The sequence below is a fragment of the Haliotis cracherodii genome, unplaced genomic scaffold, assembly GCF_022045235.1.
Source record: "Haliotis cracherodii isolate W230 unplaced genomic scaffold, xgHalCrac1.p SCAF_8, whole genome shotgun sequence".
NCBI classification, from domain to species: Eukaryota; Metazoa; Mollusca; class Gastropoda; order Lepetellida; family Haliotidae; genus Haliotis; species Haliotis cracherodii.
Genome location: NW_027266341.1, coordinates 52005279 through 52014630, shown reverse-complemented (window position 1 = coordinate 52014630; position 9352 = coordinate 52005279). Strand labels below are relative to the sequence as shown.

Here is a 9352-nt window from a genome sequence, read left to right as displayed (position 1 = left end):
GGGACCCCCTCAAAACAAATGCAATCTTCATAGTAAATTCAATATCTGGTCCATGCCCCGTGAATATCAATGAAGGCACAACATCTTTAGGGCATACTGGATATCAGACGCAGGACTGATTCCCCCTGTGTCCTTCGTCATTCTGCTTGTAAGGCCTACTCGTACGCTGCAACACGAGCACTGGGAGGACTTGCCTTGTCATCCTGGAGTTCAAGTTCTGATCAACCGGCTGGGCAAATGTGGTGACCACTAGACGTAACATTTGGTCCACATAAAGTCGGCATGTCATGTTGCCTTGCACGATCATCAGATCCGTCCTGACCCGTGAATATCCGGGGTAGAATAGGTCTTCAGCAACGCATATGCTTGCCGTAAAAGGAGACTAACGGGATCTGGTGGTCAGGCTCGCTGACTTGGTTGATGCATGTCATCCATCCCAATTGCGTGGGACCCGTGAAGATTCCGGGGTAGAATAGGTCTTCAGCAACTCATATGCTTGTCGTAAAAGGCGACTAACGGGATCGGGTGGTCAGACTCGCTGACTTGGTTGATGCATGTCATCCATCCCAATTGCGCAGATCGATGCTCATGATAGTAATCACTGGATTAACTGGTCCAGACTCGATTATTTACAGACCGCCGTCATAACACTGGAATATTGCCGAGTGTGTCGTTAAACATCAAACAAACAAGGTCCGTCCTGTTGTCGTATGTGACGCCAGCTGAAACCATGATGCTACCACCTCAATGTCCTCTCGTGCTCTTTGACTGCTGTCGGATGGTACCTCTCTCCTCGCCGTCCCCAGACACGTTGTCTACCCCCTGCAAAAGCGTAAAGAGAATTTCATAAATCATGGTGTATCTCCGATGCTGCTCTTGACGGTGGGGTAGCCCAGTGTCCGAAGCGTTCGCCCGTCACGCCGAAGACCAGGGTTCGATTCTACACATGGGTATGCTGTGTGAACCCCATTTTTGGTGTCCCCTGCCGTGATATTGTTGGAGCTAAAGCGGAGTAAAACCATCACTGCTCTGCCAACCATAGTCTGAAGGCGCCTCAGCCGCAGTCGGCTAAATGGATGTCTTGCCAGCTACAGTCATGCCTAATGCGCAACATGTTTCATTTTCTGTTGCATTCACTTTTGGAGGCATTTTCCTTTCTACTCGAATGAACCATGCAATTTTAATGTTTTTTGCACATGTAAATAACCATAACGTGTCACCATGGACGGTATGTTTTACATGTGCAATGTGCAAAGTTAGAGCGAGTTTGATACGCCATTCAGCAACTGTGTCTCGTGCAACAAAGATCTTATAGCTGAAATTACAGGGTCCCTTTAAATAAGTTTCCTGGTCTATATGAATAGTTATTTGTTAAAGTAAACCTCGTCCGTAAGTTACCTATATCACGAAGAATATTGAAGCACCACATCATTACATACTTATGAGATATCCAGAGACAAATCGTCAGTCTCACTCCAATGCCTGGATCATTTCAAATGATTCCCCTTTAGCACTGTGGCTTAATATTGGCACGCAGTTTATCACGAACTTCAGATATTTCGATATATTTTTAATGAACCCATCTACTTCGCGTTAAAAGTGTCTCAAGGACATACAAGAGTTTGTCACTAACGTGGCTATATCCCCCGCCCCTGTTGCAGAATTTATAACATAATTAAATCTAAACAAACCCTAACCTTTTTTAACCGAGGTGGAACTTGTCATGGAAATTGTAAAAAAAGGAGAGTTTGGAACCTAAGTCTATCTTGTTGCCATGGAAACGTAAAAAATGAAAAATTCTAAAATTTCTAAATAGCAAAAGGCACCAGTTCAGCATGTATCTGACAAACTGCAAAGTTCCATGAAAAAATATTGCACGGTTTCTGAGTTATGCTCCGGAAACGAAACGTGACGGACGGAGCCCGTTTCTATATCCCCCGCCAACTTTGTTGGGCGGGGTAAAAAAGAGGACTTGTAACAGCTCCCTAGAATACACGGTAGCATACAGATGGTGATCTCTCAAGACAAGGTGTTTACTTTTTGCTGCACTGCTGCCAGGGCAGTATGTACATGTGGCGCGGTCAGTGGGTGAATGAACCTATAAATCTTTTCACAGACGTCATACCACCTGGAACAGTAACTGGGGATAATGCCTTTAAGATGTATCCGCGGTCGTGATCTGCTACCTGCTCTTCTCAGAAACATTACGTATTGCTAAGTGACCCTGTATAGATTCATAAAGTTGGTTTGTTGTTTAACGCAGCACTCACCAATATTACAGCTATATGACGGCGGTCTGTAAATACTCGAGTTTGAACCAGACAATCCAGTGATAAATATCATGAGCATCGATCCACGCAATTGGGATCGATGACATGCATTAACCAAGTCAGCGAGCCTGACCACCAGATCCCGTTAGCCGCCTTTTACGACAAGCATAGTCACCTTATACGGCAAGCATTGGTTGCTGAAGACCTATTCTACCCCGGACAGATTCACGAAGCAGCCTGCTGGTGAATTCCTGTTACATCCAACAGAAGCACATTCATAACTTTCAATGTTTCCACAAAGGCAGGTTGGCATTTGAGACGATTATGTTGTACAACTTCCATTAATATCAGCATCAATGATATTCCATTTATTGGAGATTGCAAAAACACTTCAAGTCAAAACGCGTACATGGCGTAAATACGTGTACCTACTGGGTTGGATAGCAAAATGTAAACAGACACTCAAGAACATTAAATCCTTCTTCGGGAATTGTACGGTTTTACTTCTCTAAAACCCGTAAATTCACCATATACCTTCAACTAAATTTACACCTTCTTACATTTGACGATGTCCTGTTACAATTAATAGTTTTATGACTTTTTCATCAATGGTTTTATTTTTTGTCTTTTTTCACACTGCAAACACGAAAACGTCGTTTTTTTCCGTATATGGTCATTGGACGGAAAAACGACGTTATTTGGACGTTTTCAAACCATCGTTTTTCCGTCCAAATAACGTCGTTATTTGACATCGGAATTTACTGGGAGAGAACGATAGCGTTAAGCTCCTCCCTTTCTTGATTGACATTGTCAATCAAGCAACAGCGTCTACCGGTGTTTCTACTTCTCAGATTTCATTGGTCAGTCCCCGCGTGTTAGATTACAGGCCCGCGTTTGACGCTGCACTCGAAGCGCTTAGCGGAAGTACTGAAATCAATCGTTCTAAGCATGCGGATTACTTAATGCCTTGACCACATTTTCCGTTCTGTGCATGCGTGATTTCGCGTATTGTTTCCTAGATTTAATGTCACCACTATTTGACAATGTTTCCTAAACCCAGTCACGTGAAGGTTCGGAATCGTAACGAGTAACTCCATTTAAATTGAAGAGTATCCCCAGTGATATGGGAGATTCCAAGATGAAACTATTCTATGGCTATCTAGGCTGCCACCCAAACCGATCTAAACGGGACCCGATAGCTTATTGTATGCTCTATAGTCATATGGAAGTGGACAAGAACTATACATTGTATTCCGGCCGATTGTTCTTGCATTTACTTATAAGTCAGGAAAATGGACTTAAAAGGGGAGTTGTTGAATGTAATTATTTTAATTATTAAATGTTGCCTATACACTAATCTGGACGAACTTCTCATTGTTCTGTTTATGTCATCCTATATACTATTAGTATGTTACCGTTCTAAAGTCAACCTCTCACATAACATTATATTGATCATAGTATCAAAGTTTAATCAACAATATCAAGAGCAGCGATTTAAACCACTGAAACACCCAAACACAAGGCTGTTATCAAGCGCTAGTGCAGACGTGATGCATCGTAAAAACTGTATCGTGATGTCTTCAGAAGTTCAATTATACTACGAGATAGTACGGCTAACGCTGACTCACCGGTGGAACAAAGACAATATCGCTAATACAGATATAACGTATTTGAATGTTAATACTAAAGACAAACAATCATTATTTTTGCAGTGACTATATAACACGTATACACGTTTATTGTTAACTTTCATCAGTTTTGCTCTTCATTTTAATAACTTTGTTTTCACATATATATGTAGCAATACCCGACAAGCATGTCATACATAATTATGGGGCAGTTTTCAATCATGTACTGACTTACTCTGGTGTTAATGAGCGAAGTTTATTGGCTTGTGTGTAAAACCCCGTTTTTCTGGTAATCCTATGATTACTTAGTTTATTTCTATCTAATGACACCCTGTTCTCTGGATCATGGCTCCGTGACTATCTAGAAGAAGAAGTCTTTATTTGTACCAAGGCCACTGGCCCATATACAATACATACATTTGAAATAGTGTGGTACATGAAAAAAGGTAATGTCAGGTACAAATTTACAGGTTTACAGGCTTTTCATAATTACGTCTTCTTTCATAGCTGCAATAGGTATTTACATAGTTTTCCAAGTAATTGTTTACACGAAGATGACAGTAGCGTTTTAAATTTATGCATATTTGGATTATTGCAAAATGTTGTTGGTAAATACAGATGTCTAATATCGTTGTAATATTCACATTCTAAAGTAAAATGATATTCATTCTCTATACTTGTTTCACATATGGGGCAGAGTCGTAAGCGTAAGTCAATATCAGCCCATCTACCTTCGTTTACCTTAAGTCTTAGTAGCCCGGCTCTAAGCCTTATCAAAACATTTCGATATTTTATTTCAGTAATAATGGAAGGTATTTTTCTGGTTCCAGGAGACTTTTAAATTCTTTATACAGAATGTACCTAGAACTAGCCTTGATAGTACTATTCCATGATTGGTAAAACATATTTATCAAAACGTTTTTAAAACTATTCATGAATGATGGTTTGTCGCCAACAGCTTGACTGAGCCAAACTACTCCGAATCCGTGAGAAAATAATATGGAACGAATAGAAGAAGCATAGTTATGACGACCACACTTGTCGTTATATACAAGCATATTATAAGATTTTCTTGGTATCCTACCTTCGTCCATTTCAATCAGTTTTAGCCAATACTTTACAGAACGACACATAGCATTTACATGTAGTGGGTACCGACCGCATTCCCCATACACAATAGCATTTGGGGTTTGCAAACCAACGTTAAGAAACTTCTTACAAGCCATAATATGCACTTGTTCTATTTTTTCAAATCTGTCTACACCCCATATTTCCGCACCATATAAAAGAATAGGTTGAATCTGAGTATCAAATATTTTAAAGAAAACTGAAGTGTCAACAAAACCAATCTTCCGTAAATTGCGAAATATTTCCATTAAAGCTCGTTTACCCCTTGATGCTAGATCTGAAACACATTGGTTCATCTTTGATGTATATGAGAATACAAACCCAAGATATCTATAGGAGTTGGCGGTTGAAATACGTTTGCCTTTATAGAACCATTTCTCATGAACAGATAACAGCCCTCCTCGTCTAAATACAACAACACTCGTTTTATCTAAATTAACCGTTAATCCATGTGAATCTGCAAAGTTATCAAGAATATTAAGTTGGTTCTGTAAACCAGTTACTGTGTCAGAGACAAGAATAACATCGTCGGCAAACAATAATAATAATATTTCAAACAAGTCAGGAAATAATTGTACGCCGTGTTTCCCATGTGATGAAACATCATTTGACAGTTCATTGATGAAAAAGGAAAATAATAGAGGGCTTAATATACAGCCTTGTTTAACTCCGTTAGGACAATCAAAATATTCTGTATAAATGTTATCATTACATCTCACACACGCTTTCACGGAGGCATAGATTCCCTTATCCATAACAGTTAAGATGAACATTCAGTTCAAGTAAATGAATGAGTTTGTTTTGACGCTACAGTCAGTCAAAAAACCAATGATGTGAGGTTTGATAACACACTTCTACCAGGTCGAACATCGTGGATCCTCATTTTCTGCCTAAAGAGAATCATAGTTCATATGCTAATCCATCTGCGAATACCCTCCCACTCAAGAGGACCTTACATGTTGCTAAATCTATCATCTATCCCCCCAATCTCACCAATCCCTGAATTGAGAAGACGTGCGTTACGAAGCTCCTCCAAGTCATCATCAATATCCGTATATGTCTGTGATATCATTACCCATCCAAAGCCGAATATACATTTATTGTGTTTTCTTGACAACAAATGTTATAATTGGGATAACACTTTCTGAGTAAAGTACAGATTCTCGTACTTTCTTGGGTTGAGTCCCGTCCGGGATTTGAACCCACACTGTGAGTGAGGCACCCAATCGCCAGAACACAAAGTTGGCGATCTAACCCAGCCATCGAACCAAAAATGTTAGTCCAGATGACGTATACTTTGTGTACTCCTCTGACAAGAGAAAAATGACACGGCTTCTATGACCGAAAGCTTTGAACCAACAATGCCTTTAAGAAAGTGGTCAACAGTAACACACATTATATTTGGATACCACTTTCTTAGTAAACTACATATTTTTAGGGTGGAAATAATAGACGTTGATGGTTGATTATCAATGGACAAATTAAAGCCAAAACTTAACTTATGAATGATTGGTAATGGGAAATGGACAATGGGCAAACGGGAGGCGGGGTAATCAGCGCCATGCCAGTTATCTGTTGGCTTCCCTTGTTGCGTTCCCTTCTTTGCTATCTTTTTACTTTTGTTGTTCTTACAGGTACAAATATATGTTCTCTGCCTCATAGCATTTAATAATATGCACCTGATGAAGGAGAAAGTATATATTCCGAAACGCAGTGTTCCTCCGTTGACATCCATAAATAGTTTTCCTTGTGTGTATCAGTTCTTAATGCCCTTCAAAGACTCAATCTAGCTTTGTTTTTAAATGTGGTGATATTTGCGTAGAATATAATATGGTCATGCCTATATACATTTGGGTCTTTGTCTACATAAGCATTTAGACATACAATTTAGAGCTAAGGACATTGCTAATTCTGCCGGCATGAAGTACACGTCATAGCAAGCTGTGATCTTTATTCATACTTTAGATATTCGTAATGGAGATCTGTAACTGAAGTTTACCGTAATCTTCCGCAACTCTCACCTCCTGACCAGTTGAACGTCTTAGTGCATTCAGATGCCATTGTAAAATTCCAGGCTGCCCCTCTTTCTGTGATGTTTTGACGGATGAAATCTATTGCGTTATAATAATCTCTGTTTGCTGATATATAATATGTACATGTTGTAAAATATTTACGATATGTTAAACGTGTAATTCGATGCATATGCAATGCAAGGTGAACATAAGTGCGGATGCACGAAGGCGGTTATAGTCATAGTTATACTGCGATGGATGTAGGGGAATGGTAGGGGTGTGTATGTATGTATGAAAGCACGAATACCGATACATGAGGGCGGATATAGTTATAGTTCGATGGATGTTGGGGAATGGTGGGAGGATGGATTATGTATGAAAGCATGCGCATGGATCCATGATGGCTGACGTAGACATAATGGTGGGGAAAGAAGAATGTGATGTGTGTGTGCGTGTGCGTGCGTGCGTGCGTGCGTGCGTGCATGCGTGCGTGCATGCGTTGTGATACGAGGGTTTGCGAACATGTTGTCAGATGATTGTGTGAGTAAGTTAAGTGGTTGAGGATGTGGCAGGTATGAGTATTGATACATGCAGACTTGGGGTTGGGGGACTGGGTGTGCCTGTACTGAGGTCTTTTGTTTCACTCACTTATAGTGTTTTCTTTCACTCAAATACTGTTTTACGCATTTTAATGACTGAAACTGTAGTGACTCAAAGGTCATACTGGCCGGGCATTCAACATATCTACCCCAACTACATACGTAGCCATTTTTATGGTGTACAATTCTTCTTCTACCTCACACACACACACACACACACACACACACACACACACACACACACACACACACACACACATTTTATTAAATGTATCTTCGAGAGTCAGTAAGAAACTAGAAATAACTGCCTTTGTTCGGTAAACCTCACCAAGTTTCAGCTTTCGCCTCTTCCTTTGTGGACTGAGGTTTCACATTTGTAAAATGATCTCTCTTATCTGTCTGTACCATCAACTTAACTGCCCTCACCCCCTGCAGTTTTCCCGTCCCATATTGCCAAGCAGGTGACCCACAAGGAGGAATACCGCCCTCCCTCAGTCCAGGCCTAGCACAATATGTTGGATATGTTGGGCAAACATTTTGTAACAATTTCGCACACTTTGATATGTAAACAGCAAATATTAATCAGTTTTATTTCAACAAAAACTGAAAAAATCGGATCCTACTTATTTTGTGGATACCATAACAATAAATCAAGCCAATAGATCGTTTGAGCTGGAATGAATATAAAAAATAATTAGCAAGTCGATAGTCATATTCCCTCTGTTGGTCCCACGTGAAATGTTCTTCATGAATAGAATAGATGGCTGATAGACGTTCGACCGAATAATATCATTTGCTTACTTCAACTGTTCATCTAATTTCCATGAATGTATGTTACATAGTTCATATGTTCATGGGCTTCTTCACTGAATGTATAGTGTGAAGGACTACTTCACTTGAGGATAAGTAACATAAATAATGATGATAATTATGATAGTATTGCCATTATTATTCCTTCAGATTATTAAAAAAAAGAGAAAAAGAGAGAGAGAAGAGGTATGGAGATTGTGAGATTATTTTTAGCATCGGAATTGTTAACATAATTCTTAAATATATTATGTTTTGTTTGTTTGTTGTTAAATGCTGCACTCAGCAATGTAAGGATATTAAAACATTACATTTAGGTTCAGTTGTATTTTTATATTTGTATCATTTTGCAAATGTTACAGAGACCTGATAAGGGATATATAATAATGTATAGTCGCTATTCTTAAAGTAAGAATATGTTAGATTTATCGACCAGAAATATTGCACACAAGAGGATAATCAGATTTCATGACACTATTCAACGTCGGTCAACGATATTTGTGTATGTTATTGCTACATGACACGGATACGTCATGATAAAGCAATTAGAAATTGGCATTTGATGATATAAGATAGCTATGCGATAAATCACAAAGAACAAAGAAGGAAGCGATATTTATTTCACGATAAAACATTGTTCTATCATGACGTCATTTATTGAGATTCGAACATGCACTTCGCAACTTGAAAAGTAAAATTTGTAAATTTGACCTTATTTTTGAGAGGTATGTGTCTAGTGAGTTGTTCCCAATAAATGTTGCTGGAGAATCCGAAAATGAGAGTGATATGACAATCGGTATTGGGAGAAAAGGTACAGATGATTGACGAGAAAATTGTGACGATATGTGGGACCAAACTCAAATCCTAAAATGGATTTATCTAGCATGGCCGCTGGCGGATTCTATTCA

General features: G+C 39.3%; 1 pseudogene; it reads right to left on the bottom strand.

Annotated features, from left to right (window-relative positions):
• Nucleotides 1–4283: 4283 nt before the first annotated feature.
• LOC139450399 (uncharacterized) lies at nucleotides 4284–5768 on the bottom strand (annotated as a pseudogene).
• Between the last annotated feature and the right edge of the window lie 3584 nt (nucleotides 5769–9352).